Below are 14,952 nucleotides of genomic sequence, written 5' to 3'. Positions count from 1 at the left end.
GACTCTAGTCTCTCAGTCCCCCATAACACATATCTGGATGCAAATGATAAGTGTGATGTGTGTCTTGTATGGAATCTGTTGCCTGAATAGGTGTCCATAGATCTGCCAGACAGAGACCTCCCACTTCCCTACCAAGTTTGTTTCCTTGGAGTTTAGCAGTTTTAATGACACTATTTCCTCTCCCTGTTTTCTAGCTTATTGCTTCCTGGTCCAGTCCCTTGTGACTGTTCTTACTTTACTCACTGTTTAGAATCCTTCTCCCTATGTCTGATTGCCCTTTTTAAATCGCCAGTTTAATAATTAAATAATTTAAAAATAAAATGCACATTTATGTAATATAATGTAATATTTTAATATGTGTAGCCTTACAGAATGGCTAAGTCAAGTGAGTTAGTAAATCTTGCTTCATTTTTGAGGCTCAGGTCTGAGTTCTACCCCCCCCCCTTCGGTGTTAGATACCCAGGCAGACACCAGGATAGACTGTGGCTTCACACTAGCCAGTGTCCTCCCTTCCTGAGACTCCTGTAGTACATAATAATGATTGGACAAGTCACCATCTTCCTATCTTATGTTTTTGTGAGTAGCCAACATACTTTATTATGGTTTGTCTCAATGATGAGACCTCCCAATGGGCTGCAGATACTTTCTAAACACAAAATATAAAATGGTGGCTGTAGGGGATGTCACCAAGGTCCCAAGGGGGGAAATGGGATGGAAGGCTACTTCTGAAACTTCAAGCAGAATGTCACAGTACGAACCAGAAAGCAAAAGGCTTGTGAGCAGTCTTTCCCACAGAAGTCACAAGAGGAAACTGAGAAGATTGGAGCCTAGGTGTTGGCTCCACCTGGGAGTAAGTAGGCAGTGAATGTGAGACAGAAAATGGATGGAAAACTGGCCTGGCTGGTTGGTTTGTTTGTTGCGAGTGTTTTTGTAAACGTTCATCACAGTGAGGATCACTGACTGACTTTAGAAGATTCCTAATGTTCAGACTGTTAATATCTTATCAATAAAGATTCAGCCATGATTCTCATGTAAAAACACAGTCTACAGAACCATACTGTCAAGATCAGTGAGGGTTGGTAGGCTTCGAGTGCAGCAGCCACTGTGCTCTGTGTTACAAAGATGCTTCATTTTTAAGGAATGAATGAACAAGATGATGGGAGGAATGCTAGAGTGTCCATCACATACAAAGCCTTAACTGTATATATGTTACTATATCAGGGATAATTGCAGTGTTGTGGATTTCCATTGATTATGCACTGAACTAACTAACACAGCTGCCCCGTCACTCTGAGATGCATTCTGCTGGAGATGCTGGATGGAGGTGCTGGAGGTGCAACACTGGACAGGTCATAGAGGATCAGGACTCTCAACACCTATGGGCTGGGATGCTGAACAGGACATAGAGGATCATGGTGGCACTCAAACTTAAGGGTGGGAGAATCAAATAATAATCAAGAACATAAACCACACAGTGGCAAGGACTGGGGTGACAGCAAAGGTGATACCGTAGACAAAAGGGACACTAGGGACTCATAGTAGATAGTCAGAGAAAGCCTCAGGAAAGACCTGAGAGATGATGAGCCAGCCATGGAGAGAGGTGGAGCTTTGCTGTCCGGGACAGTAGCAAGTAGAAAGGCAGGGCTGTGCTCTGAAAACCAAAGCAAGGCCAAGGTCACCAGACTGCTGTAAACAAAGAGGACCGTGGAGTTAGGCAGTAGCCTGGTCATGTATGACCTGTAGCGTGTTTGATGGGTCTTCTCTTCCCACCTCCTCATGCCATTTCTCCCACTCTCCACATCTTCCTACATGTCTTTGCTGTCTACTCACTGGCACAAACTGCTTTCCTGTGTCAGAGGAGTTAGTCAGCTTGCATCTTTGAGGGCAGAATATTGAATCAGGATGTCGAGCATGAAGGCTTCAATTACTTCTTCACCTCCCTTACCTCTGAAGTTCAGATGAATTAAACACATCACACCAATCGGGTACACTGTACAGGCCCACTGCCAAACAGGGAGTCACTGAAGTAGGAATGCTGGCCAATCATCAAAGAGCAATAAGGGCCCATCTCAGAACATTGCCCAGGGTCTCCTAGGGTGCAGAGTCACACACACAATGGCCTAGAATGATCTCCAAGGCAAGGTCAGTGTTCTCACTAAAGGGGTATGGTTTTAGGTCAGTGCCCTCACTAAAGGGCTATGGTTTTTAGGTCAGTGGCCTCACTAAAGGGCTTATGCTTTTAGCAGATACTAAACCACACTTGTTCCTGACAGCTTCATAAATCTGTTCCTATGGCCTCCTAGCTTTACTACCTTCCTCTCTACCCATTCAGTGACTTTCTCAGCTGCCTAAGTCATACAGCACTCACCTCTTCCTTGCAAGTAAAAACTTAGACTAGGGCCTGGAGCGTTGGCTCAGTGGTTACCAGCACTGGCTGGTGTTCCAGAGTACTGAGATTCAACTTCTAACACCCACATGGCAGCTCACAACCATCTTTAATTCCAATCCCAGGCTATTTGACAGGATCTAATGACCTCCTCTGGCCTCTAATGACGCCCAGTGCAAACATGTTGTACAGACACAGAAACAGACAAAATACTCATACACATAAAATAAATGACAGATACTTTTAAGAACTTTGACATGATATGGTAAGAACATTAGACATTTTCTGAGGACAATAGAAAGCCAACAGACAGATTGGCTTCCTTATGTCAGAGATGAAATTGAGGTCTTAGACTCTACCTCTTGGACAATGCAGATAGAAAACATTTTCAATTTTACAGCAAGTTTATAAATCGGTGATGCTAGTTAATGCCCTTCAACATGAAGGGTGTCTTTCTTATTCTGCTGCCTCTCAGCCCTCATCAGTGGAAGCCTGAAGTCCACTTAGAGACCATTCCTGACAGGAGTTATAGGTCACCGTGAATAGCTAAGATTCCAAATGGGAGTGAAAACAGGGTTACCATCTCAGGTACTGGGCAAACTCTCCCCGCAGCTTGGCATAAAGAGTGCTTGAATGTTGATAGGAAAGAAAGACTCTAGATATCCTCATCAGAGAGTGAGGCGTTGGGCACCATGCCCAGAGACTATGAAAGCATCACGTGGACATTCAGAAAAAGAAAACAAACAAACAAAAACAAAACAAACAAACAAACAGGTAATGGGATCCAAAGCTGCCCTAAGGCATACACAGAACAGCGCCTTTCCCAGAGAAAAACAAAACAAAAAAGAAAACACCACCACCAAAAAACAGTGATTGTTAACATTAACCAGGGATTACCACACTTTTAACAGAACATTAGCTATAGTTTACAGCTTGCTGGGCTGGTAGAACTAAAGCCATTGATTTTTCCCATCATCTATTGAAGAGAATATTGAGCTCTCTATATCAAATATCTATATATATATCTATATCAAAATGGCGACACTAAGCGCTTTCTTTCTGTTGGCTAGCAAGGCAGGTTTCCTCAATTAAGCAAAACACACACACTAAAGCCTTGTTTTCTCCCTTGTTTCAAGGTCAGCAAGACCAGGGGGGCTGATTAGCAAGAGCAAGCAGCATCTCTCAGACACTTCTTACAGCAGCAGATTTGTTCCCACCAGCAATCTTGGGGGGAGGAGGGAGGAGCTCCCGGGACAACTCTGGACACAGTAGCAGCCTGGTGTGTTTTCTGGTCCTCCCCTGGGGAGCTATTTTCTTTGCAAAACTACTGTAATTTTAATGGGCTGCCACTTGCTCATTAAAGTCATCTGGGAATTCAGTCAGCATATGGACCACAAAATAGGACCCTGTATAATGTTTAGGAATTTGTCGTTTAATAAAACATTTTATAAGCTCTGTGAGTGCCTATTAACTAATAACTACCCTTTGCGGGGCCCAACAGCCCACCCTGAGGGCTCTACAGAGCCCCAGGACTGGAGGGGAGTTTTAAGGAGATCTTTCTTCAGCTCCCATCTGTCTTTATTATGACACTCAAGCAGCACGCGATGAACAATCAGTCACTGTTAAATTACATCCCTGGGAACTGGACCAGGCTTGACTCCGGATCCTTCAAAGTCTTCTCCAAGGCTTCCTCCTTCAGAAAAAGAAAAAAAAAAAGGCTCTGGGTTCTGGGTCCTGGGGGAATTTGTTATCTTCCATAGGGTAGGAAGGATGATATGTGTGCAAGGAGTAGTTAGCCCTAAAGAAGAGCTTTATCCCCCTGCTTCAAGGCCTGGCTCCATCAAAGTCTCTTATAATGAATGGCAGAAAGAAAAAAGAGAGAGAGAGAGAGAGAGATCCCGGGCTTGCCAAGCTCACTCGATTATCCTTAAATACAAGGCTCAAATAATCTGATAACCACAGGCCCCCATATTGTCTGATATAAGTTACAGAAGGGACACCCTTGGAAGATTTAATTGGCACTAGATTGAAAGTCCCGGGGAGATTAGGAAGATAGTTCAGTGGTTCAGTCAGGAAAGTGCCTACGAGGCAAGCACAAGGACCTGAGTTCACTGACTCTGGAGCCACACAGAACCAGGTACCTGTATCACAGCACTGTGGAGGTGGAGGCAGTCAGAGCCCTGCAGCTCACTGGCCAGTCAGACTAGCTGAATCAGTGAGTTTCAGGTGAGGGAGGGCCCCCGTCTCAGGAGAACAAGAGGGAGAGCAGCTGAGGAAGGCATTCAGTGTCAGACTCAGATCTGCACACACATGCACCTGCACACCTACTCACAAGGACACCACATACACACACATCCTTATAGTGTTACCATTTTTAACAAGAGACATGTGAATGAAGCACAGACCCCTGGGCTCCAGCCACAGCTCAGTGGACAGAGTACTTACTGTCCAAGTACAAAGATTCGGATCTGGCACTTAAACAAAGGAGAAGGAGAAGCTAGCTGGGCACGGTATAATCCCATGCTCAGTGAAATGGAGACAGGATCCTTAGAGCAACCTGGCTACCTAAATGAGAAAATTGGCCAGCACTAGGTTTAGTGAGAGACCCTGGCTCAGTTAATAAAGTAGAGCACCATTCAGTAGCTAAGACAATCACAAAACTAAAACTGTTAAAGACATGATCTGTCACCATCTTAGAACGCTCAAGATACCAGTTATCAACAGACAAGCCTGGAGTTCTTGAATTTGCTACTAATTTTTACCTCTTTTTATTTCAGTTCACAAGCAAGGGTAAGCAAGGGTTTACAGACCATCAGCCTCCAAATGAGACATAACATAGCTCTAGAAGAACATGAGGCTGGATGTGAAGAGGTGGAGAGGGACACATGGTTGATTAGAGTGAATATGTAACGCGCGTGTGAGGCCAACAGCCAGCAAGACCTACCCCTTGTGGTGAGTGAGAAGCCCCTTCTGATGTTCTCCATGGCTTCAATAACACCCTTGAATATCTTTCTTCCCATACTCTTTACCACAGATAGACACATCTCAGGTCAACACAGTATCTTCAAACTTAAGAAGGTGCCACTCTTTGAATTACACTTCAGTGGATGATTGTCCTTGGGTCATTGATTGCAAGGTAGGCATCAGAAGGGCCACAGAGCCTCACAAGTATATCAGGAAGAAACGAGGTCTGGAGGAAATGTTCAGGAATATTAGGACAAAATCCCCAACCTGATTCTCCTTGGCTGTTGTACCATCCACATGCACTGTTCCAATCTAGCCATGACAGGCTCTGTGTTTTGCAAGCATGGCTGCCCTTGCCCCATCCAAAACTCCTCACAGGCTTGATGTTATGTGAGCATTCTTTTTAAAGGATAGGAAAATTGAAGCTATGAGGGAATTTGCCAAAGTGATGACCCAAATATTTAACCAGCCTGGGCATCTAGAGTCCAATACCACCATCTGGGGCACTGCAGACCGCCAGCAGTTTTTTGGTTTTTGTTTGTTTGTTTGTTTGTTTGTTTGTTTGTTTGTTTTGCTGACGGTGACAATAGCCAAGAAGAGAATGTTGTTTGTAATGAAAGTGGTCTGTTCCCATTAACCAAAATTCTGCCCCAGCAGGAACCATGGCAGCCAGGTGTGGTGGCACAGGTCTTTAACCCCAGCCCTCTGGGGGTACAGAGGCAGGTGGATCTCTGCATTTGAGGTCTGTCTGCTCTACAGAGTGAGTATCAGGACAGTCAGGGCTACACAGCAAAACCCTATCTGGAAAAACAAACAAACAAACAAATGAACGAACGAACGAACAAGGAAGGAAGGAAGAAAGGAAGGAAGGAGGAAGGGAGAGAGAAAGAGGAGAGAGAGAGGGAGAGGGAGAGAGGGAGGGAGGGAGGGAGGGAGGGAGGGAGGGAAAGAGGGAGGGAAAGGAAGAGGAGGAGGAGGAGGAGAAGAAGAAGAAGAAGAAGAAGAAGAAGAAGAAGAAGAAGAAGAAGAAGAAGAAGAAGAAGAAGAAGAAGAAGAAGAAGAAGAAGAAGAAGAAGAGAAGGAGGAGGAGGAGAAGAAGAAGAAAATAAACCATGTTAAGTCAGAAAGGAGAATATTCCCTCTGATCACCCCTGCCCTTCAGCAGAAAAGGCAAAACTGGGACTAAAAACAAAGACATTAAAGCATCTCTAATGAGTCTTCTTCTAGGCCTTGTCTTCTCTGGAAGCCCAGCCCACACCACACTCAGAGAACATCTCAGGCCTGGGATCCCTCACAATGGGAGATTGATGAGCAAGGAGTGGGCACCCTACATTCTTCGGGTGTCTTCTCAAGGCATCCCACCCACACAGAAGCCTTTCAGCTCCTTCCTCTTGAACGCCGTGCCTCAGATGGCATTCAGTGGGAGGCAAAGCTGACTGCTCAGGAGCTTCTCAGAGTCTGACCCAGCAGCACATCAAAGCGCCTGACATTTGCCCTGGGAAGACCCCATGTCCCATTCCCAAAGAGAATCTACCCACTGTCGACGATGACCAGAACTGAGACTTGGCAAGAGGTGACAATGCTCCCCATACAATGAGAGCACAAAGGCGCTTTCACCCTTCATCCAGTGTCCTGTAGATGGAAGCTACAATAGCTGCCACTCATTGCACCCTCATCATGGTCCAGATCCAACATCAACCAAATAATGACAGTTTATCTTCAGAAGAGCAGTAACCGGAGGGAAGCTGTAGGTACTTCCGTTTTATAGATGGCAAATCTGACACTCAGAATCCTTCAAAGGCTACAAAGAACTAATTAATATCTAGTTCCAGCATGAGCACTCTGATCCAATATCCCATAATGTGTCCGACTGCTCGATAATGTTTCATGGGGGGCAGAGAAAGTTACATTCTTAAGTGAGGGACATTTCAGGTTCTCTCCCATTTTTTGGTGTGTGTGTGTGTGTGTGTGTGTGTTTTAGAGAGATGTCAAGATAATGGGGAAAACCTTAACATATCACTTGCAGTCATCATCATCATCATCATTTTGCTTTTAGGAAAGTTTCACAAACACAACTGAGCAGAATGGGGATGAGAGTGAAGGCAGGTCTCCTCTTCTGAGACAGCTGAGGCTAACCCAATGAAACACAATCCAATGAGAGCCCAGACAGACAAAGCACAGCATAGGGGGGTGTGGAGGGTTCACTCTATTTGTACTTTATCTGCTTTCCATAGATGTAGTCCGGCATTGTCTTCCCCAGGAGAGAAAACAGGACATGAGGGAGATGACAGTTTCCCTAACACTGGCCCTGTCCACTTCACATAGTGATCTCTTTCTCTCTCTCTCTCTCTCCCTCCCTCCCTCTCCCTCTCCCTCTCCCTCTCCCTCTCCCTCTCCCTCTCCCTCTCCCTCTCCCTCTCCCTCTCCCTCTCCCTCTCCCTCTCCCTCTCCCTCTCCCTCTCCCTCTCCCTCTCCCTCTCCCTCTCCTTCTGCTCCCATTGTCCTTAAACTAAACTGTCTTTGATTAATTTTTCAAAGTCATGCTTTGAAACTTTTATTCATTTAAGAAATTTTAGGATAACTACCCCCCCCAAATTAGCTAACATGCATTATTTCTTAAAAAACTAATGGAGTAATTCCAAGAGAAAGAAAACTTTCAGGGGCACAACATATACATGCCTCTACCTTCTTTGTTAAAACCCTATTTCTGTTCTTTTTTCAGAGCCTAATGGCTTCTGGTTGTTTGGGTTAGTTGTCACTCCTGAACAAAGAGTGCAAAGGGCCCTTTAAGAAGGTTCAGGGGTAATCCTGAAAGGGTTTGGTGCTGAGGGGATTATTAGATACACATCAGGGAGAGATGCATTAGGTGAAATCTCACAGAAGAATATTTATAAGTCAGCCTTTATTGAGCCAAATGATAAGAAATTATCTTTGTGAGCAGGCAAAGATTATATTTCTCTATCCCAGAAGCAGAACAAACAGAAAGACAGACTAGCTCTACCAGAATTTAGATCACAGCCAATAAACGTGACGCATCCTATCAGAAAGAAGAAGAAAGAAAAACTCGAATTGACCTTCTGGACATAGCCTGACAGTCAAGACACAAAACCTCAATTGTGAACAGACTCCATCTCAAGAGCAGCCTGAGGGAGGATTTGGCAAAATGAAGTTTAGGCTTGGACTAATTTCACATGCTAATGAGACTCTCCCGATAAAAGCTGCTTTATAATGGGCGCTAACCAGTTGGCAGATTAACACGATTCAGAACCAACAGAGCAGGAATTAGTCATGTTTGTCATGATACCATATGGCTGGAGAGAAACCGCCAGAGTCTGGCTTAGCCTATTATAGGGCTTGTTTACGGGAACAATGTAGTTAGGCATCCCTGGGAAATCAGTGCAGACTCTAACAGCCCTCTCGAAAGGACACAGTGCAAGGTTTAGATGCAATCCCTTATCATCCTCTGGAAGAAACTAGGATCCATCAAAATCAAGTGGCAGAGATGTACACATTCCCTCATTCTCTAAAACCCCTGCTTCAAGCAAAGAAAATGTAACAAAAACCATGAATTTGAAACCCAAACACCCCAAGAGAGCACCCCCTAGCCTTGTGTGACAGTTTCAGCTTAAATCTGAATGGCATCTCATCTTCACAGATCTAAAATCTAATCATATATACATTTCATGTGTCCAGCATCCGCATGTGGACAGTGGCTACCATGTTAAAGAGGACAGGCGGAGAACATTTCAATCATGGCAGAAGGCTCTATCAGCCAATGCTGCTCAGGAGTCAAGGCTCTCTCTCCACAAACATAAGCTTCACTCACTTTCCTCACTTTTAAAATTTAAAGAAAATAATAGCATGCCTCCCGGAAAGTGAGGCCGGTCTACTATAAAGAAGAGTTCTATGAACTTTGAGAAGAGTTGGCCATTTTGGAGAGGATGGTGATGGTAATAACCCCCCATGTGGAGCCTTCATCTAACCAGGTCTTAGTATTTGCTTCAAGGGCATACATGCCATACTGGAGGCTTTTCTCCCAACTATAAAAAAGTCCCTCTGACTTTGTCTTTGGGGACACACACACACAGGCTCCAGAAATAGAACATATGCTAAAGCTTGAAAAGCTTACGTCAAACAGGATTCCTATTATCCAACCGATTCAGCATTTCTTCAGTTAACTCCCCTACTCGGTGTACCTGGATCATGCTGGCTAATAACCGGCACCTCAGTTATTGCAGATGTCTTCCAGAAGGCATGTGTGTCCCATGATAAAGCTAGACCATATCTACCCACATAGCATCAGTTCTGTCTCTCTTACATTGTTGGCCTAAGAGACATTGTATTATTGTGATATTTGATCCATATGATATTGGATTATATTTGTATATAATCCACATACAATTTCCAGTTTTTAAAAGTCAAAAATAGAATCACAAAATGCAGGGTACATAATAAGACCTTATTTTAAAACAAAACAAGTCAAACACAGGCATCTTCGTATGGTTTAGACTAATACTTATTCCAATACAACCTTAGCACGTGGGCTCAGAGATTGAGTAGTAGTTGAGAAATGCCTGAGTTCAAATCTTACCTTGTCACTTAATAACTGGATGTCTTTGAGAAGCCAGTAGATGAATTAGAAAAATAGACGCCACTTGTGAACCAAAAGAAAAATAAGGTTATTGTGGAAAATCCCATTTTGTATGGTGAAAAACATCATTGAAGACTACTCACATATTCTCAGAATAAGGCTTTTAGCTGTCCATATACCACCTTTGCCAGGGAACATCTATCTTAGGAAATAAGGCGAAGAACAAAAATACAAAGATAGCCTCCCTAAATAACAATGACTTCAAGAGGACCAGGAACCCAACTCCTCATCCCGGGCTTGATGGAGTTATTTCCAGTTCATCTAGGACTGTGCAAGGAAAGCTCCCCAAAGACAGAAAGAAGCCACATCTGGAATATCCCGAACAGGGCTTTAAATACAGACACTGGTCTTGAACTTCTGTAGCTTAAGAGCATTGGCATAGCATAGTAATGTTCAGCATTATTTCTCAAGGCAGCAGAAACACGGGGCTAACCTCCCCACGTTGAGCCATTTTAATTCATAAAAGTAACCATGGTACTAAGCTATGGGATGGATAAAGGGCAGTGAGGGGCCAGCACCAAAAAGGAGGCCAGGGAAAGAGGCAGCCTGTGGGCCCTGGAAGCAGACCTTGAAGACAAATAGGCAGGTGCCAGAAAAGGAAGAGCAGACCAGGTTGGGACCAGGAGAAAAAGAGAACTGTGGCTAAGACAGAATCCAAGCAGAGAAATTATGAACTCTAAGAGCTTACTTCATGGGGCAAACAATCTGTGAGCCAGGTGAATCCCAGGATGGGGTTTAACAACATATGAACATGAGAGAGAAGAAGGGGACTTCTTTGTGCTAAAAACTCATCATGTAAGATGTTTTGCTTCCAATCAGTAAGTTCCAGCTTCTACTGAAATGAAGATGAGGCAGCCTTAATTTTAAACAACAATCAATACGCACTCATTCACACCAGCTTTGTTTATAATTATTACTGTGTGTGTGTGTGTGTGTGTGAGAGAGAGAGAGAGAGAGAGAGAGAGAGAGAGAGAGAGAGAGAGAGTTCCTGGGGATCATACCCAGGTTGTCAGGCTCAGCCACACCCATTCGCACTGAGACCCCTACCAGCTCCCAATGTGGCAATCTGAGAGAAAGCACAGAATTTGGATTCAGAGAAATCTGAGTAATGTAGCGGGTTCATTGCTTGATAACTTCATGACAGAGAGTGATATCCAGGTCTATGCAGTCAGCTGTTCCGTTTTAAAACACCTTTACTGTTCTGTGGTAAGTCTGGAGGAGCCACACCCAGCAAATACCCAGAACTTGCAAATATTGAGCTCTCTTCCCTGAATCGATGACTCACTTCTTAGCAACTGAAATGGTTGCTAGATTTACTTTCTTTGTTGTCTTTTGGGTCTGTCTATCATTTCCTTGGTAACCTTGTTGGATATACATCCCTTTCGAAGAGTAAACAGGCTCTGTGCCTACTCTTCCTATGTTGGTTTCGAAGCTCACTTTTGTACTTGCTTTTGCTTTTGTTCTTAGTTCAGGCAGCACCTCTAGGCCAAATGTCAACACTAGAAGGAGTCTGTTGTCTATTGATGACAACAGGGTAGAAGAAAAAAAATCCTCAAAAGCAAGATTATCCTCCACACCTGCCAAAAAAAATCCAAGCCATCTGCCCACCGCCTCCCACCGAGAGCATCTGTTCCAGGCTAGGCCCCTGGCCCTCAAGGTGCACCGCTCAGTGCTTTGCTGGCCAAAGGAAGGTCTTGGGTCCCAGGTCTTCCAGCTTATCAGGCTCAGACATCAGTGGCGACAACTGAAGAGACCACCCAGGGGGCAGCTGGACAGCCTTCAGGCTCCCCCAAAGAATGTGCATCAGAGTCAAGGGTCACATGCTCCAACCTGCTTACTAAAAGTATCCCAGGCAGACACCGTTGAAAGGTCATCTAAGACAGTGACAGGACACAGCTTGGGGGAGCAGAGAGGAGGCCACTGAAATTTTCTTTTTTAAGAAACAAAAATTACATCTGTTTCTAAGCTGAGCTTGGACTTTCAAGTCTGATTTTTCTTCCGACGGCATTTCTTTGGCATTTGTAGCTCATGTCTAAATCACAAAATACACCCATTGTGCTCTTCTGGGCTTGCACGCATGTGCCACAGAGCCCAACACTGCAAATGCATTTTCTCACTTCATTAAGCATTGCTCTGAAATGGCATCCAAACGTCCGCTCTCCCCACCCATGGGAGGGTGGGGGAAAAGATTGTGTTACTTTCCCCCCAGTGGGAACAGAAGGAACGGAGAAGTCACAAGCTGTGAGGTTTAATATTTTTCAATTTCACGTGTCCAACTTTGAGAGCCGATTGCAGGTACAGCCTGGTCAGACATGCCTTATCCAGGAAGGGCTCAGTTGTCTTGGGGAGGGTCCCATGCTGCCCTGCAAATCTCTGATGTCTATAGCAGGGGCAGAAACTGGCCAAACCCCAGGGAGCTTTCTCACTTCAGTGGGTGAGGTGCTGACTCCACCTCCCACAGGCAGGCCAGGACGAGTTCTGCTGACTTAAGACGATGCCACGTAAATTAGAACTCATGTAACCATATGGTCCAAACCTGCGGCTCATATTTTATACACAAATGACTATGACAGGCGGTATTTTTGTGCTGACAAGTTGTATTTCACCCATGTTTACTCAGAATTCCATGCTAAGAAGGCAAGCAGTCAAACTTTATGCCATTTCTGTGCAAAAGTTTCATTGAGTTTCCTTCCTATTAAAAGATGATGAGGAAAAGCCCACCAAACCATGCAGGTTTCACTTTCTCCTTCATGCTCATCAGCCAAGCATTTGATAACCAACCAAATAGCCCTTCTATCTGATTCAGTAGTAGGATTATCTGATCTTGCAAACAGAGCCAGGTCGCTCAACCTTCTGTGGCTTCTTCACCTGCTTCTGCACACAGTGGCCTGTCACTTCTGAGATCTCTAGTTAGTAAAGAAAATAGTCAACCAAGCGCTGGCTGGATCAATCCACAGACAAAGGCACAGCAATGTCTCCCATGTGTGCTAACATTTGATTAAACTCAGAGTCACCCAAGACCTCAAGGCTTAGGAACTAAATTAAAGTTGCAGAAAGTAAGACCCTTTGGGGCAAATCTTGAACTCACTCTGCAAGTGTGTGTGTGTGTGTGTGTGTGTGTGTGTGTGTGTGTGTGTGTGTGTTTGTGTGTATGTATTTTTATACACCCATAAACAGCGCCTTCTGCTTTGAAGAAAAGTGTATTTGACCCAGTGTATTTTTCCCTTCTCCATCCAAAGCAGCTTATTTGCTAAACTGAAGCCGGGCCTGTAGTTTGGGGGAGGAATTTTTCTAACTTCCAAACGAACCAATAAAGAGCATTCTAACAAATCAAATCAAATTCACAACAGCATTTAGCGATGTTTTTAGCAACAGACCTAGGGTCATTTCTTACAAAACAGTACCACCTCAAACACTCAAGACACGTGGTTATCAGTCCCCAGCCTTCCCCAGAACTATTGGAGACTTGGTGTGCAGGCACCGTGGGCTTCTGTGGCAGCTCTTCAGAGTTCTCCAGCTAGCTGACCTGGGTTTGAGTCCTGCCCATCCTGTTCCCTTCTAAAAGCAACTCTCTACTGAAGCCAAGCTCGGTCGCTGCCTGTTGGTGAGGTGCTGTGAACAAAGCCTGATGCACTCTTTGTTGTGATTCCAACCGATGCCAGGAGCTGCTCAGGGGCAGTGCAGGAGGAGTGGGGAAACATCTGATTTGTCTCCCGCCCCCTGCTTCCCCTCTGGGCACCATCTTGGCTCTCCCGAGCCAGGTGTTTATCTTTCAAGTCTTCACTGATAATGGCTTAGGGACTGATTCATCCCAGGTGTATTTTAATGAGAGACTCTGCAAAAGCTCAAAGACTGTAAAGATGGAAGGGAATAATTTTCTTTTAATGAATATATGCCATGCTATTATAAAAGTCATGTGTGACTACCACAAAAAGTGAGAAAATGCTGAAAAGCAAAATACGCAAGAATTTCCCATCATCCCCCTTCTCAAACCCTGTGTGTTTTCATAAATTCCATTGGGGGAGGTGGGCACTGTACTGACTTCAGATGTAATGATAGCTCCATACCCTCCTTATCAGTGAACATCATAACCCAAGAGGCATTTTCCATATAACTACACTCCTTGTGAAGAATTAATTTTGATGTAAGCAAAATAAGGCACTCATTTTTAAAGACAAAACTTAACAATCTTACTCTTTAGTCGTCGTTTTGAAGGAGACTTTCCTAACTCTGATAAGTCCTGGAGACAGTAAATGAATGAACCAAAACCAAACATAGCCTGTCTGAAGGTGGGTGGGGACTTTTGACTCTGTATGCTTTGGAGTAACTCTGCCTGGCTCATGGTAGGTGACCTTTCATGACTAAGAATAACGATGAGTGTGTTGTGAGTGTGACTACCCTCCCTGGCACTCCTAAATACCTCACTGTCCCTGGTTTGCTGCCTCATTCTGCAGAAGGTTGACGTGTGGCTTGTTCTCTCTGGGCTCCTTTCTTCTGGGTCCTGTTGCTAGGATACAAGCAGGAGACATCACACGATGCAAAACAGACATCGTTTTTATTCCCACTTACTACCTTTGCAAGCATGTTTTAAACTTCTAGGAAATTTGAGATTTTTTTTTAAAAGTCATTTTTATAATGTTTTAGTGCAACGTATAAAGAAGCTACATCTTGGATTCTTGCGTTGCCAAATATTTGAAACTTTTATAAACTCCTCAAATGGATTAAGATTTCATTGAATGCAAAATTCAACAACAATGACAAAGATGTATTATGACTTTAGTGAACAGCTTTGATTCTTATGGAAACACACCAAGCATTTTTACCCTACCCCGCAAGCCTGTGTGCAGTGCTGACACTTGACATCAGTCTAGGATCCAGGATCTCAGCATCCAGAGCTACAGTATCAGTGTTTCAAGCCAAGGACCAGAAATGAGCTCACGGAAAACCTCAG

The sequence above is a fragment of the Mus caroli genome, unplaced genomic scaffold, assembly GCF_978045245.1.
Source record: "Mus caroli unplaced genomic scaffold, Mus_caroli_1 scaffold_7, whole genome shotgun sequence".
NCBI lineage: Eukaryota > Metazoa > Chordata > Mammalia > Rodentia > Muridae > Mus > Mus caroli.
The sequence above is the reverse complement of the archived record's forward strand: the minus strand, read 5'-3'. Positions refer to the sequence as shown.